The sequence below is a fragment of the Microcaecilia unicolor genome, chromosome 6 (genome assembly GCF_901765095.1).
Source record: "Microcaecilia unicolor chromosome 6, aMicUni1.1, whole genome shotgun sequence".
Lineage (NCBI taxonomy): Eukaryota > Metazoa > Chordata > Amphibia > Gymnophiona > Siphonopidae > Microcaecilia > Microcaecilia unicolor.
This window is the reverse complement of record NC_044036.1, coordinates 244,390,827-244,408,345: the sequence shown is the minus strand read 5'-3', so window position 1 is coordinate 244,408,345 and position 17,519 is coordinate 244,390,827. Positions and strand designations below refer to the sequence as shown.

The 17,519-nt window shown below is 46.6% G+C and overlaps 1 long non-coding RNA gene across 1 annotated transcript; it reads left to right on the top strand.

Annotated features, from left to right (window-relative positions):
* The first annotated feature begins 205 nt into the window (after positions 1 to 205).
* On the top strand, positions 206 to 13,514 carry LOC115473229. Its single transcript, XR_003942621.1, has 3 exons — positions 206 to 356; positions 5,834 to 5,838; positions 13,503 to 13,514. It is a non-coding gene; the product is annotated as an uncharacterized LOC115473229 (long non-coding RNA).
* Positions 13,515 to 17,519: the final 4,005 nt, after the last annotated feature.

The following is a 17,519-nucleotide window of genomic DNA, read 5'->3' as shown; positions in this document are numbered from 1 at the left end:
CGGCTCATAATGTTAGAGCCATGGCGGCGTCACTGGCTCATCTAAAGTCAGCCACCATAGAAGAGATTTGCAAAGCTGCGACGTGGTCTTCAATCCACACATTCACATCACATTACTGCCTTCAGCAGCATAGCCGACGCGACAGTCGGTTTGGGCAGTCGGTGCTGCAGAGTCTGTTTGGGGTTTAGAATCCAACTCCACCCCCCTAGGCCCATGTTTGTTCTGTTCCAGGCTGCACTCTCAGTTAGTTGAATTTGGTTTCAGGTCAATTCTGTTTTTTGTCCTCACCGTTGCGGGACCAAATTGACCTTTCTTTGTTATGTTGAGTGAGCCTGGGGGCTAGGGATACCCCATCAGTGAGAATATTGGCCTGCTTGTCTTTGGAGAAAGAGTAGTTACTCACCTGTAACAGGTGTTCTCCGAAGACAGCAGGCAATATATTCTCACAACCCTCCCACCTCCCCTTTGGAGTTGTATTCCTCAAATCCTGGTAATTAACTGAGGAATGTGCCCGCGCGGCGGGCGGGAAAGTGGACGCGCGCATGCGCACTGCATCCGCCCGCGCGACGGGGGACATTTTAGTTTTTGTCATGGACTTTGCTGGAAAGTCCTCCGGGCCGACGTGACGTCACCCATCAGTGAGAATATATTGCCTGCTGTCTTCGGAGAACACCTGTTACAGGTGAGTAACTACTCTGTTCCCGCCCTCTGTCCACCATATTTGCTCTCAGCTTCTTCCATCTCTTGTAGTACTCCACTACTCCATTCCTGTACTTTCCCATCCTCTTTAGTCTCTGTCTCCATCTGCAAAACCCCTTGTTTTTGCTGTACTTTCCCTCCCGTTGTTCCTGGTAACTTCTGTACTTGCTCAGTGTGTAGTGATTCTTCTCCTACCTCAGTATTCAAACTGTTCTGATTCTCCTCAGCATTCAAACTGTTCTGATTCTCCAGGCTGTCTTTCTTCTCTGTCTCTCCCAGCAAACCTGAGCTCTTCTCTGTGGGTTCGGCTATGCCCTGCCAGCTCTCTAAGTATTTTTTGAATTTTGAATTTTTTTGAATTTTTTTCAGTTTCATAGCTCTTTTGTGTTCCAAACTTGCCAGGCTCTCTTGCTGCATGCAGTGCTGGAGCCCCTCCTTATCCACAGTACCTGCCACAACTGGACTAGGAGCCTCTGTTCTACAAGGCTGGTAAGTGGATGGAGCACCTAGCTCTTGGGAATCCTGTAGGAAATAAAATACTGGTGATAACTGGGAATTATTTGTGTCAGTCTTGTCTTTTCCTCCTTCTGGCTGCTGCTGTTTCTCTTCCCCTGCTGTCCCTTCCAGCATAGCCTCTGGGGTGTCTGGAACCACGGAGTCCTGTGTGTCTCTGGGTTCTGCTTCCTGCTGGATCTGGGACTGCGTCTGGGTCTGCTGCATGCGTTCCCTGTTCAGGAAAACCTCACGAAGGGGATTATCTCTGCAGTTCTTTAGTTTTTGCAGCTGCCTTTGTTTTGCTGTAAGCCGCTTCTGGAGTGCTTCAACTCCCTTAACATACTTGTCTCGTGGGCCAGTGGAAGCCAGGTTACACATAGTTTTTGCTAGCTTCAGCCGCTTCCTCAGTACCTCTATTTCACCTTCTACTCGATTCATTTTCTTCACTGATCTAATTACCTCTTCAGGAGTCATATGCTGGTCCTCTTTCTTCTGCTAGGCCCTAGGCCTGGATTCCTCCTCCTCCTCTTCCTCACTAACGTCCTCTTCAGACTCTCCACTATTCTCTTCCACCACCTCTCCTCTGATACTGGATGCAGAGAACCCTGCTCTGGAACCCGGGCCCTGCCTTCTTGCCCCCTGTTCTTCACCCAGCTTAGGAATGTTATGGCCAGGACTTACAGTCAGGGTGAGCTGGCTCCTCAGCAAGCGCTGCTGGGCTCTGGTCCTTCCTCCGTCCACAGGCCTGGGCTCTCCTGGTTCTCCTGGTTGCATGCTTGGGGCTCGGGTGGAGGAAGCCTCCCCTTCATAGTGTTTCTCAGCTCCAAGTGTGCTAGGCCTTTCAGCCTGGGGCCCTCCTGCAGGGGGGCCCCCTCCCCTCTGCATTGTTCAGCAGCCACAGGGTACAGCAGCTCTCCTTTCAGCACCTCTTCACCACAGGTCTGTACTCTGCAAGTGTGTGTGTGTGTGTGTGTGTGTATGTCAGTACATCTGTATCTATGCATGTTTTTATGTGCGTGTGTGTTTATATCTATCTTGGCTCGCATGTGCCTGTGATCAGGAGAGGAGGTAAAAGGGAAGGGCCTTTTGAAAAATGGCCCCAATGCTCAGAAGCAAACGCGGGTGCTAGAGGCCATTAGCACCGGACTAGCGCCTGCATTTGCTAGCACTGAATGCTCACAGCCAACAAGTGTGTGAACAAACAAGCAGGGCCACCAAGAGACTGAGTCGGGCCCGGCGCAAGGCCGCCCCCAAGGCCCCCGCTGCTGCCATCCCCCGGGGCCGCCGCCCCTCCCAATCGCTACCACTGTCGCCTCCCTCTCCTGCTCTCAGGCCACCAGCGCCACAGTCCCCAGTCTCTACCCGCCCACCCCCACCCCCGTCGACAGCCCCCCTCCGTCCACCACCGGGCCCCCTGCATTCAAATCGACAGTACCTCACCTCCGTGTGAAAGCGGCAGATTGCCTCCCTTTGGGCCCTCTCTCACTGTGCTCCGCCCTCGCAGAAACAGGAAATTACAGTGGGACACAGTGAGGGAGGCCCGAAGGGAGGCAATCTGCTGCTTTCACATGGAGGTGAGGCGCTGCCGATTTGAATGCAGGGGGCCCGGTGGTGGACGGAGGGGGGGCTGTCAATGGGGCTGGGGGTGGGCGGGAGGAGACTGGGGACTGCGGCGGCGGTGGCGACCTGAGAGCAGGAAAGGAAGGCGACAGTGGTAGCAATTGGGGGGCGGCGGGGGCCCTGGGGGCGGCCTTGAATGGGGCCCGGTGGCAGAAGGAGGGGGGCTGTCCACAGAGCTGAGGGTGGGCAGATGAGACCGGGGACTGCGACGCCTGCAGCCTGGGAGCAGGAGGAGAGAGAACTTGCCAGGCTCAGGGACTTTTGTCCACCCTACCCCCCCCCTTTCTGCGGCCCTGCAAACAAGCTCACCAGTTCACAGCGCAATGAGCATGCAAATGCATACTAATGAGGTGATTTCCTATTCCTCCCCAATGCTCAGAGGATAGCGCGCCAAAACAAGGGTTTCTGAAAACTACTGTGCTGCTCTCCCCCTTCCCAACTCCTATCCTTCACTAAGCACGATGTGACCAAACTCCAGTAATGAACTCTAGCAAGCAGTGCTGTCCAAAGTTGCCTTTCCCTGGTGGTGCACGAGACAGAAGAGGACTCCAACATGTAGTGAGGGGAGAAGACCAGTGAGGCACGCCTATTCTGCAGCCACCATGGGCACCTTTTTCTGGTAGGAAGTGCTAGTAGGTGCCCAGACTCTACAGCAGCCCTCATACTGGTTACATAAGAACATAAGTGTTGCCATCGAGCCCAGCATCCTGTTTCCAACGGTGGCCAATCCAGGTTACAAGTACCTGGGAAAATCCCAATACATTTTATGCTGCTTATCTTAGAAATAACAAACAAAATACACAGAGTGTATATATGACACTGCGATAGTCTTAAACAATGTTTGGACTAAAGTAAAAGGGAGTCTCATACAGAATTTGTCTGTTGATAGTAATATTATTTTCACTCAATAGGTGAATATATTACATGTGTTCATGTCATAATCATTGACTCCACCTCCACCAACCCTTTTATAATAACAAAAAGCAACTTGCTCTATTCTCTTTATATTAAATCTCAGTCAATGTGTATTTATCAAAAAGCAACACACTGCACTTATCTTAGGCGAAAAGGTGCCCTCTTAGATCCCCTTATCTTAGAAATAAGCAGTGGATTTTGCCCAAGTCCCTCTTAATAATGGCTTATGGACTTTTCTTTTACTAAGCTATCCAAACCTTTTTTAAACCCCGCTAAGCTAACTGTTTTTACCACATTCTCTGGCAAAGAATTCCAGAGTTTAATCACACGTTGAGTGAAGAAATATTTTCTCTAATTTGTTTAAAATTTACTACTTTCCTCTTAGGGAAGTTGTCCCATCTTATCATTTTCATCACCCTTCTCTTTACCTATTCTAATTCCACTATATCTTTTTTGAGATGCAGTGACCAGAATTGCACACAGTATTCGAGGTGCAGTCGCACCATGGAGCAATACAAAGGCATTATAACATCTTCATTTTTGTTTTCCATTCCTAATAATACCTAACATTCTATTTGTTTTCTTAGCCGCTACCGCACACTGAACAAAGGGTTTCAACGTATCATCAACAATGACATCTAGATCCCTTTCCTGGTTGGTGACTCCTAATGTGGAACCTTGCATCATGTAGCTATAGTCCGGGTTCCTCTTTCCCACATGCATCACTTTGCTCTTGTTCACATTAAATGTCATCTGCCATTTGGATGCCCAGTCTTCCGGTTGCGTAAAGTCCTCTTGTAATTTTTCACAATCCTTTTGCGATTTGACAACTTTGAATAACTTTGTGTCATCAGCAAATTTAATTACCTCACTAGTTATTCCCATCTCTAGATCATTTATAAATATGTTAAAAAGCAGCGGTCCCAGCACAGATCGCTGGGGAACCCCACTATCTACCCTTCTCCATTGAGAATACTAACCATTTAACCCTACTTCCTTCCTGTGACAAGAGCAGCATTCCATTGGTCTACCAACACAACCTTCCCATCAGCTGGATCCTACCCACAGTCTCTGTGACTATAGCTCCTAGGCACAGTGTCTGTTGCTAGTACTACTGGAAACAGGCAGGCCCTGCTGGGGGTGAGGGTTGGAGCAGGACAGGAGGGAGGACTGGACCTGCATGCAGAGGTTTTAAACTCTGAAAAATGTCCAAACAAATTAGCCTTCCTTCCAGCTTCTGGACATCAGCATGATAAAAAGGGCTATGTGAGTGGTGTAGCTGCACAGGGTGCAAATATGAAGGGGCACAAGCACTGGAGCAGTTGCAGGGTTATAGTGTTTTGGAGTGAGAGCAGTTTAGAAAGTGTTTTAAAAACAGGTTATATTGTAATTAAGTGGGGTAACTAGGGGATGGGTTTTATATTATTATTTTCAGCACGTAAGTTGTTTATATCTGTTTTGATTGTACTCCACTTCAAGACTGAATTGTGGAGATGTAAGCAGATTATCAAACTGAAAACTAAACTAAAGTGTGAAAGTGGGGAGTTTGCAAGGTAGTGGGGCATAGAGGTGTGCACGGGGACATAATTTGGTCTCCATTCCCACCGTCCCTACCCCATCCTCAGTCAATTCTTTTCCATCCCTGCACCATCCTATTGGCACCATTCCCTCACCATCCCCATAGTTTTCTTTCCCATTTCCATCCCCAACTTGTATTTAAAAGATCAAACAAAACATAAAATGCATCATATAACTTGTTAAAATGTAACACAAAACAATAGGCATAACTTTGCTAAATGTGCAAGAAAAATATATTATTTATTATCAAGGAGTGGGCTGCAAGAAAACAATCATTTCAAACTATGTAAGAATAATAAACCATCTACAGAGGCAGAGCTCAATTCTATTCCATGTTCCTCAATTGTTCATCCTGCAACTGAAAAAGAACATTCTGATGATGTTTGCACCTGGTTCAGTGGCAATTACATATAGCTCCTCCATATTCTCTCCCATAGATTTCAATGCCAGTAGAATGCTGTTCTGCCAACTTGACAGGAACTGCTTGAGTGTTTTCTTCAGTGAACAATTGAGTTTTGTTGCTTAGTGAGAGTAACCACCTCCTTGCACAATGTTATAACCTCATTTTCCTCACTGTGGAGGTCATTTGGATCAACTTCAGTTTTTGATGGCTAGAGACCATGTGAGAGTACGAGATTGAGATTATGACTATGACTTGCGCAACCTATCCAGATCTCATCTTGAAATGGTGCTTTCTATTACCTGCATTATCAGTCACATATGTGAGACTGGCTCGGTGGGGATTATTCTCTCAGAAAAAATGCTCAAAACAAATTGGCAAATATTCTTACCAGTTTATTTATCAGTGGTCTCCCTCGTTGCCAAAATAACCAAACACATGCACCAGTTTTCCTCAAGTTGCAAGATCCAAGACAACATGGTTTTACCAGAGGGAAATCGTGCCAAACGAATCTCATTGAATTCTTTGATTGGGTAACTGGAGAATTGAATCATCGACATGCTATAGACGTAATCTACTTAGATTTTAGCAAAGCTTTTGACACGATTCCCCACAGGAGGCTTTTAAATAAACTCGATGGGCTGTCCCAAAGTGGTGAACTGGATTAGGAACTGGTTGACGGACAGACGACAGAGGGTGGTGGTAAATGGAGTTCGCTTGGAGGAGGGAAAGGTGAGTAGTGGAGTGCCTCAGGGATCGGTGCTGGGGCCAATTCTGTTCAATATATTTGTGAGTGACATTGCCGAAGGGTTAGAAGGTAAAGTTTGCCTATTTGCGGATGATACTAAGATTTGTAACAGAGTGGTCACCCGGGAGAGAGTGGAAAACATGAAAAAGGATCTGCAGAAGCTAGAAGAATGGTCTAAGGTTTGGCAATTAAAATTCAATACGAAGAAATGCAAAGTGATGCACTTAGGGAGTAGAAACCCACGAGAGACTTATGTGTTAGGCGGTGAGAGTCTGATATGTACTGAGGGGGAGAGGGATCTTGGGGTGAAAGTATCCGAGGATCTGAAGGCGACGAAACAGTGTGACAAGGCGGTGGCCGTAGCGAGAAGGTTGCTAGGCTGTATAGAGAGAGGTGTGACCAGCAGAAGAAAGGAAGTGTTGATGCCCCTGTACAAGTTGTTGGTGAGGCCCCACCTGGAGTATTGTGTTCAGTTTTGGAGGCCGTATCTTGCTAAGGATGTAAAAAGAATTGAAGCGGTGCAAAGAAAAGCTACGAGAATGGTATGGGATTTGCATTACAAGACGTATGAGGAGAGACTTGCTGACCTGAACATGTATACCCTGGAGGAAAGGAGAAACAGGGGTGATATGATACAGTCGTTCAAATATTTGAAAGGTATTAATCCACAAACAAATCTTTTCCAGAGATGGGAAGGCGGTAGAACGAGAGGACATGAAATGAGATTGAAGGGGGGCAGACTCAAAAAAGATGTCAGGAAGTATTTTTTCACAGAGAGAGTGATGGATGCTTGGAATGCCCTCCCACGGGAGGTGGTGGAGATGAAAACAGTAACGGAATTCAAACATGTGTGGGATATACATAAAGGAATCCTGTGCAGAAGGAATGGATCCTCAGGAGCTTAGCCGAAATTGGGTGGCGGAGCCGGTGGGGGGAAGAGGGGTTGGTGGTTGGGAGGCAAGGATAGTGGTGGGCAGACTTATATGGTCTGTGCCAGAGCCAGTGGTGGGAGGCGGGACTGGTGGTGGGGAGGCGGGGAATAGTGCTGGGCAGACTTATACGGTCTGTGCCAGAGCCGGTGGTGGGAGGCGGGGCTGATGGTTGGGAGGAGGGGATAGTGCTGGGCAGACTTATATGGTCTGTGCCCTGAAAAAGACAGGTACAAATCAAGGTAAGGTATACACATATCAGTTTGTCTTGTTGGGCAGACTGGATGGACCGTGCAGGTCTTTTTCTGCCGTCATCTACTATGTTGCTATGTTATCTTTGTTTTTAGGCTGCTTGTATTATTATCTATCAAGAGTAATTAACAATTACCAATGCTAGTTTCTCATGGGGAAGCGCAGGGGACCCAAACATGTGGTCTAACTCTACATCTCCCCAACGTAATGCTCTGATACAGCTGTTTATATACCCTTTGTGTTAAGCAAGGCTTCAGCACTTATTTCCTGAGAGCTCATTCTGCTTTCCTGTTCTCACCATCTATCCCCACCAGTGGCGTAGCCACAGGTGGGCTTGGGTGGGCCGGGGCCCATCCACTTAGGGCTCAGGGACAGCAGGATTATTAGCCACTCTATAAAGAGCACCCTCTATGAAGAGAAAAGAGGAGAGGGGGACCTGTGAAGCCTGCTGGAAGAAAGAAGTGGAGAGATAAGGATCCCTCTAAAAACCAAGAAGGTACTTACCTGATATGGACATGGTAGTAATGGAACTGTATTATTGGAAGTTGGATGATACTGGAAGGAAGTTGTTCCCCTCAAGACTGGAGCAGAGTGTTAATAATGTGGATTTGCACCTGGTGTATCCAATTTGCATATTTGTGAAAGCTGAGAAACCAGGGTTATATTCCCAAGAAAGGTGACAGGGGGCCCATCAAGGGTACCAGAAATGTGGCAGGCTACCAGCAGGGAAGGATTCCCAGAATTGGTGATAAATGGGGAACAGTCACCCTAAGTTAAAAAGGAAGTCCAAACATTGAGACTGGGATTACAGGATGTTATAGAGAAGAACTGTTTTGGGCTTGTAATGCTGGATAGGAGCAGTGCGTTTTTTCTAGCAAAAAAGGTGCTGGTACTCAAATGTTAGGCCACATTTCAAAGGTGGGGTGATCACTGAGGGACTCACCCCACAATAGCCAGGCCCCCTGCAACCAGTCACAGAATCTATGACAAGGCAGAATTGGTGTGTACAGCTTGAGCTCTTTCATTAAAACTTGGGGTCCATGGATCAATTTTAGAAGACAATGGAAAAGAGGAGTAGCCTAGTGGTTAGGGTGGTGGACTTTGGTCCTGGGGAACTGAGGAACTGAGTTTGATTCGCACTTCAGGCACAGGCAGCTCCTTGTGACTCTGGGCAAGTCACTTAACCCTCCATTGCCCCATGTAAGCCGCATTGAGCCTGCCATGAGTGGGAAAGCTCGGGGTACAAATGTAACAAACAAAAAAAAAAGGTGCCGGTATTCAGTACCCCCAAATACCCGCTCAAAAAAAGTCCTGGATAGGAACCACCAGAAGGCCCTCAGCACATGAGAATACCCCTGGGGGATTACAATTTACAGGTCATTTACTTAAATCCAGCAATGCCACTAGTTGTGGAACTGGCTCCCCAAAGAATTTCTATAGATATTAGATTAATTTAGATATAACATTGAACTTTGCTGATAAAAATTTATATTTTTATTTCAAGCATGGAGTGGAGAAGCAATGGTTAGATGGTGTACTAAGAACCAGGGAAGCCAGGTTTCAAATTCCACTGTGGTTCCTTATGATCCCAGGCAAGTTACTTAACCTTCCATTAACTCAGGTACAGTTTTAGTGGCTGAAACAGCAACAACAAAGTTTTGCTCGCTAATGCAGAGGGTCTTTTACAAAGGTGCACTATTGTTTTTAGCATGTGCTAATTATTAATCTGTGTTAAACGCTAGAGATGCCCATAGGAATATGTGGGTGTCTCTAGCATTTAGAGCACACTAAAAACACTAGGACATCTTTATAAAAGGACCCTGCAGTAACTAAATAGTATGTAAATAGGCCCAATGCAAAAAAAGCATGCACCAGATATATGCACATTCATAGCTGCACTAGTGGCAGCAATATCAGAGACACAAAAAATTGGATCGGCACCTGGAGATGAATATGCACATATCTGTGTGGTGCTGATAATTTTTTTTGCATGCTCAGATCTGTGAGTGCATGCAACTTCTGCTGTTTGTTCCAGTATACCTGCCCCCCAGTCCTGTCTTCTTACCCATGATCTTTATGGAAGGCAGAAAAATGTTGCAGGTCTTATATGCTAGTATGAAGGGAAGAAACAAGCATGAAATCCTATTGCTGACTGTAGAAGAACAAGCTAATTTGTTACATCTCCTCAGATCTTGCATTAAAGCTTTGGTGTTTTGCTATTCTGCGCACTTCTCTACATCTGTGCAGAATAGGTAACAGCTTCAGTACTAGTAGCATGAATTTAAATTTGCTATGTGCAAACTTTGTGCACTAAAGACAAGCTAACTGGTGTACGAAGCCTGGCACAGTTTACACATTGGCCCTTTAGACTGTAGGCCCTCGGGATAGGAAAATACATACTGTACCTGAATATAACTCACCTTGAGATACTACTGAAAAAGGTGTGAGCTCAGTCCAAAAGAGGAATAAGACTACTATGGAATGGCTGTCCTCTATATCAGGGGTTCTCAACCCAGTCCTTAGGACATATCTAGCCAGTCGAGTTTTCAGGATACCCACACTGAATATGCATGAGATAGATTTGCACACAATGGAGGCAGTGCATGCAAATTTCTATCATGCATATTTATTGTGGATATCCCAAAAACTTGACTGGCTAGGTGTGTCCTGAGGACTGGGTTGAGAACCCCAGCTCTACATCAAGGGATCAAGCAATACAAAAAGAAGAAACAAAAAGCATATTACCAAATATCCAAAAGTCAGCATTTCCTTCCCCTGGGGGCTGTAATGAAACTCATTGAAATGAAGTTTAAAAAAAATCCTTCTAATAAATATTGTATTTTAGAATTACAGTATCCTTTTTAATAAACAAACAGAGCCCAGAGAAAGCCCTTGATGCACAATACCTCAGTACTGCAACAGGAGAATTTACCATCATATTTTCCCAGATTTTCCTATACCTATTGCATTATCTTTAGGACCTCTAAATTGCAGTGTTTTGAAATCTACAGAATATTTACTCACAGCTTAAGATGTTTGAATGTTCCAGCAAAGACCCAAACAAGAAACCAAGAGCACAGTAATACTTATAACTAATCCAAATACAGAGTGAGGACCCGAAGCAAACAGCTTACCATGCTTGCAACGTTTGCTTTAGACCTTTTGTAGCTGGTCTAAAGCAAACATTATTTAACATCTAATGCACAAAGAGGTTCTGCATCCATTTTACCCTTGCTGTAGCAGCTACCGATAATCATATGCAAATGTATTACAACAAGCTCATCAGTATTAAAATAAGTATTCCACGCGATACACAGAAAGGAGCACCTACCTTTAACATGCTAGATTTTATGGCAGGTCAGGAGCTGTCAGAAAGGAGATCTCTTTATCCACGCTGGCAACTGTGGGACTGCCCCCTGTCCAGTTCCCTTCTCCCTTCAGCCTCTGCCTCCCATTCACCTCCTGGCCTGATGCAAGGAGCCCATCCCTCCTTCTGGCGCTCTGCTGACCTTTATTTCTCCTGATTCCCTTTCTCAGTACCCCTCAAGCTGCACGCATACCACAGCTTCAGCTTCAATATGCACCTGAGCCCCCCCCCCCCCCCAACGTCTATGCAGGTCCCCTCTACCACCCATCAACACAGGAGCTTCGTGTTTGTCCCAAAGATGAAGGTGAGCTCATTTCAGTGCAGGAGGAGCTCTCCCCCTGCCCCCCCCCCCCCCCCCCGGTGTCCTGGAAACAACTGTTCTGCGTATGTGCTAGATGCTTCCAGGACCGATGCACAAAGGTATCCATTAAATTTCCATGCATTCCATTTGCATACCATCACCTTTGTGCATTGGTTGCTGTTTGCAAGTCAGTAAGTTCACCCACAGTTACTGTATTTAATGGTGACCTTTATGCATCAGCCCCTATGTTGTTTGCAATAGAGTTCAGAATTTTATTTCTACTGGAGTGTAAGCTTTTGCTTGATAAGTGCTGCCATCCAACTATGTGCAAGGTGCTTATAGTGTATGCCAGCTGGGTACCTAAGTTCAGCTCAGTTGTTTCACACCATTGATAGTATGTGTGATGAAGCTTACAAAAGTTAAAAAAAAAAATACCAGCATGCCCAACAATCAGGAACTAGAGATCTATAGATACAACACAGTCATAGTGAACCTGTCAAATCTTCTATGGCAAGCTGCAATGTTTACTTACCATCTGCAGTATTTCTTTTGCTTTTCTGCCCTCCAGCTACCTGCCAAGAAATGTTCTTTCAGCAGGGCAGCAGAGGTGGAGCACTGCCTGGTACTATTACCTCTCCTTCCCAGTAGTCTTGGTGGTTGAAAGGGAGTAGTGCTTTATAGGGGTCTTTGAGCAATGTCAGCCATTTTGGTTACATCATTGTGGTTTAATTAACAGCACCTGCTCAGAAATAAATAGAGTTAGTACCACAGGTCAAGACTGAAAGGCAGAGCTGCTTTGGGGATGTGGGGGGGAGGTCTCAGTACAGGAATATTAGAAGGTATTGCAGGCCAGGACTGGAACAGCAGGAGCTGCTGCAGTGTAGGACTAAGGTAAATTGGCAGAGCTGTATGTATGGAGCTCAGTCCTAGGGCAGCAGGTGGTGCTCCAGGCCATAAATGAGATGTACCAGCAAAGTTGTGTGAACTTGGCTCTCAGTACTAGAACAACCGGAGGTGCTGCAGGCCAGGACTAAGGTGCACTGACAGTGCTGTGTGCATTTGGGCCTCAGTACTGGAATAGTAGAAGGTGCTATAGGGCAGGATGAGATATTAGCAGAATGGGGTGGGGGATCTGCACTGGAATAGATGCATGGGCAGAGGTGTGTGCTGGGACTCAGTATTGGACTTTCAGGGGCAGCAGCAGGTCAGGAATGAGATACTGTATACTGGTATAGCTGAATGTTAGGTCTGTGCAACACTGGAACACCTGGAGATATATTTGTATCTCAGAACTGGAACTGCATCTAATATAGTATTTAACTACCAAGGATCAAAAGTTCAGATGAAGGGTGTTTTCAGAAAATACCAAACCTATACCAGCCCAGTGCATTTTCATTTTAATTTTTACCTCCCTTGAACTGGTCTCCTGTTTCCTGTTGTTCTGTGCTCAGCTTCTCCCTCACCCACACACCTACTGCAAAAAGATACCATCTCAGAACATTAGGTAGTGTTTCTCTTTCATATCATTGGTACTTAGCTGGCCTCGAACTGAGAGCCATGATTTCCTAAGATCACCCAACTTCTAACAGTCTCTGAGGAGGCAGGGGGAAGAGACCGTGGAAGGAGGTGGGGTGTGGAGAAGAGAAGGGGGAAGAGGAGGAAAGGAAGAAACTGTAAAGGGGAGTGAGGATGGTAAGGAGCATAGAAATGTGGAACCAGAAGAAAGACAAAACTTGCAGTACAAATGGTAGAAAATCTTATCTCCTCTGATACAGTACATTTCCTGATAGGGCTGTGCAAAAAGAGGGGGGGGGGGGGGTCCCCTGTTCTTTTTTTTTTTTGTTTGTTTGTTTATTTGTTTGTTTTTACGCATGCATGGATTTTGCACACTTTTTCTGTATGCAAGAACTCTACGGTGCCCCTGATCTGGCAATAATTTTCTCACACTGTGCACACACTGAAATCAAGAAAAAGTAGGAAACCCAAAAGAATGCATATAAGAGAAAACCTGATGAAAAATGATTCCACCAAAAGAGTCAAAAGACTTCAACACAGGGCAAGGATTTCAAAAGTTTTATTGAATGTCTGACACACAAATCTGGACTAACAAAATGCTTGTATTTTAAAACAAAAATCATTTGCGGTATTTCAAAAAAATTATGTATTTATTGTGATTTATTAACCACCTTTCTCCAAAGACAAGCAGGCTGATATTCTCACAAGTGGGTGACGCCACGTCGGCCCCGGAGGATTTTAAAGCAAAATCTCTTTTACGGTGTTCCGTCGCGCGAGCGATCGCACTGCGCATGTGCGCACACCTCTTCCCGCCCCTCAGTTTTTCTTTTTCCGCGTCTGAGGAGACACGGAGTTCGTTAGTGCTTCGTGTTTTCTTCAGGTCCTCGGAGTAAAATCTCTTTTTTTATTTTACCCTTTTGGGTGTTCTTTATTTTTTTCATTTGTACTTTTTCATGGCAGGCTCATTGTGGCTTATATATACAGGTACTTTTTGTACCTGGGGCAAGGAAAAGTTAAGTAATTGCCAGAGTCACAAGGGGCTGTGCCTGAAATGAAAATCAAAGCATATAAGCTTCTTTTTTTCTTTTTTCTTATTAAAAGTGCTGGTAAATTGTTAACTGTGGGCTCTCTCTCGCCAGCAAAGTAAAACAAGCCTACATTTTTAGGATCCATTTGTTAAAGTCACAAAATTCTTTATAACTTAACAAATGGCTCTCGAGAGCTCTGATAGCCTACTCCAGCACACCACTGTCTTTAAGCCTCACAAGTGGTGAAGGTGTATGTCACAGGAGAAAAGCAGGAACCTAAGCAGGTGCAACCCTGGTCAGCCACTGAATGGGCAACCTGGTGACACAAAATCAGTGGTGTAACCTTTGAAGTGAGTCTCCACCCGCCTCGGCGCCTCCTGCTCTGCAGGTCATTCGGGCGCATCGGCGGATGTGTCTTGGGCCGGATCATCTCCCTGAGAAGTGCAAGTAGTGTCTCAAAGACGAGACGTATGCTACTTGCCAGGGATGCCCAAAGGAGATCAAATTTGGAGTCCGACAGAGACCGATGCACGCTGGGTACAGTTATGCATCGAGTGGGTCTCCACCTGCCTCGGCGCCTCCTGCTTGGCAGGTCATTCGGGCGCATCAGCGGGTGTCGGTACCATCAGTGCCCAGAGCTTTGCTCCCTCTGTTATGGAGGTATCCTGGCATCGGATGTCGATACCATCGGTACATCGGTACCAGATGTCATGGTTACCATCGGTACCAGGTATCATCGGTACCATCGGTACCAGGTATCATGGGCACCATCGGTGCCGGGTATCATGGGTACCATCGGTACCAGGTATCATCGGTACCATGCGTACCATCGGTACCGGGTATCATCGGTACCGTAGGTCCCATCGGTGCCAGGTATCATAGGCACCATCGGTACCGGGTATCATGGGTACCATCGGTGCCATGGGTACCATCGGTACCAGGTATCATCGGTACCATGGCGGTACCGGGTATCATGGGTACCATCGGTACCATGTGTACCGTCGGTGCCATCGTTACCGGGTATCATGGATACCATCGGTACCAGATGTCATGGGTACCATCGGTACCAGGCATCATGGGCACCATCGGTACCGGGTATCATGGCTACCATCGGTACCATCGGTACCGAGTATCAAACATCGGTACCAGGTATCGGTACCATCGGTACCAGGTATCATCGGTACCATGGGTACCATCGGTACCAGGTATCATCGGTGCCATGGGTACCATTGGTACCAGGTATCATGGGTACCATCGGTACCATGCGTACCATCGGTACCGGGTATTATCGGTACCATAGGTCCCATCGGTACCAGGTATGGGTATGGATGCCATGGGTACCGTTGGTGCCGGGACCATGTGTACCATGGATATTATCGGTACCATCGGTCCTCTCTTTGTATGGTCATCTGGCAGCATTTCCAGATTCTGCCCTCGGTTTTGGTACCATGGGTACCTTCGGATGCCATTGGTGCTAGCGCCTCCTGCGGCATCTAGCTTTTCACCTGGCATTAGATCTCTTTCACCGATGCTGCCTCCGGTATTGGTGTTAGCAGCCTACTGGGTCGATTCTCCTTCACTGGAGTCGTCTGGAGAGTCAATTTCTCAACCCCGTCGTAGAGGTAACCGCGCCTCCATGTCGGACGGGTTTGAATCTGAGCTGCTCTGTTTGAGTAGTTAGCTCAATTCAATGATGGCTCATCTGATGAACATGAAAGTCATGGGGTTTTCTCTGCTGAGAATTCTCTAGATCTTCTATCTGTCTCGACACATTACAGTGGAGATTGTGAATCAGCCCAAGGCCCCAGATGCTCGAGGTCCTGGACTATCCATCTTCACCTGAGTCTTTTGCAGTGGATTCTGCTCTCAGAACAGATAGGAGTTCTAAGAACTTGCTTCGGCGCCCCCGGGGCCAGAGCATACATCCTTAGCCTAAAATCAAGTCCTGCCAGATCATTACGCAGAACGAGGGGGCACTTCTACATCCCAGCCTCCAATCTCTGGCTCACACGGTCTGGATGTTGAGAGTGTGGATTTCGTTGAGTCTTCCAGAGAGTGTCTCCCGACTCTTGCTTGCTTCCAGAAAAGATTTCACAAAGAGGTGTTATTCTTTTTCATGGAAGAGGTTTGCCGTCTGGTGTGACAGCAAGGCCCTAGATCCTGCCTCTTGTCTTATACAGACCTTGCTTGAGTTCTTTCTACACCTGTCTGAGTCAGTATTCATCTTCGTGCAATAAGAGCTTATCATCAACGTGTAGAAGGTTGGCCTTTAGCTGTCCACTTCATGAGAGGTTTACTTCTCCCCCAATATTGAGAGAATTCCTTGTATGTGTCTAGGGGGGATTATTTCTGTTGGGCTTAGCACCCCCAATAATTTTGACAGTTGGCTCTTATGCTTCGGTCAAAGCCCCTATCTCTCCTTATCCAGTATCTTGGGGTCTCAATGTCGTTTTCATCCAGCTGCTGCAAGCTCAATTCGGGCCACTGGATTCCTGCCATCTGAACTATTGGACCTGGAAGGTCGTTTTCCTTGGTGGCTGTTCCTTCAACTCGTAAGGTCGGTGAGCTTCAGACTCTAGTAGCTCAAGCGCCTTACCTTACTTCTCATCTTAACAGAGTAGTTCTCCGCATGCAGACAAAGTTCTTACTGGCGCTGGTATCAGAGTACCAGCTGGTCCAGTCAATTGTCTTGCCAACATTCTTTCTCCCTCATCTTACAAGCCCTGGCGAAAGCAAGCTGCGCCCAGTTGTTTATTTCTTTTAATGCCAGTTGCTGTCGGAAACCGCACCATTTCTTCTTGGCTAGCAGATTGCATCTCCTTCATTTTTGTCCAAGCTGGACTGACTCTAGAGGGCCATGTCACGGCTCACAAAATTAGAGCCATGGCTGAGTCGGTGGCTTATCTAAGATCAGTCACTATTGAAGAGATCTGCAAGGCTGCGGTGTGGTCATCAGTCCACACATTCACATTTCACTACTGCCTTCAGCAGGATAGCCGATGCGACAGTCGGTTTGGGCATTCGGGGCTGCAGAACTTATTTGAGGTTTAGAATCCAACTCCAACCCTCCTAGGCCCATTTTTGTTCTGTTCCAGGCTACACTCATTTAGATGTTTCTTCTTTTCAGGTCAATTTTTATTCTGGCCTCGCCGTTGCGAGACTCAATTGACCACTGTTTGTTGTGTTGTGTAAGCCTGGAAGCTAGGGATACCCCACTTGTGAGAATATCAGCCTGCTTGTCTTTGGAGAAAGAGTAGTTACTTACCTGTAACAGGTGTTCTCCGAAGACAGCAGGCTGCATATTCTCACAAACCCTCCCACCTCCCCTTTTGGAGTTGTCTCCTCCATCTTTTGGATTTAACTGAGGGGCGTGTCCGCACAGCGAGCGGGAAGAGGTGTGCGCACATGCGCAGTGCGATCGCTCGCGCGACGGAACGCCGTAAAAGAGATTTTTAGATTTTGCTTTAAAATCCTCCGGGGCCGACGTGGCGTCACCCACTTGTGAGAATATGCAGCCTGCTGTCTTCGGAGAACACCTGTTACAGGTAAGTAACTACTCTTTATGAAGCGATTCACCCAACAAGGTGCCATGTTTTGGTGGAAGTACCTGAGTCACAACTCACACAGTCTAAAAATATGAATAAACATATGTGCATTAATATTAAAAATTTC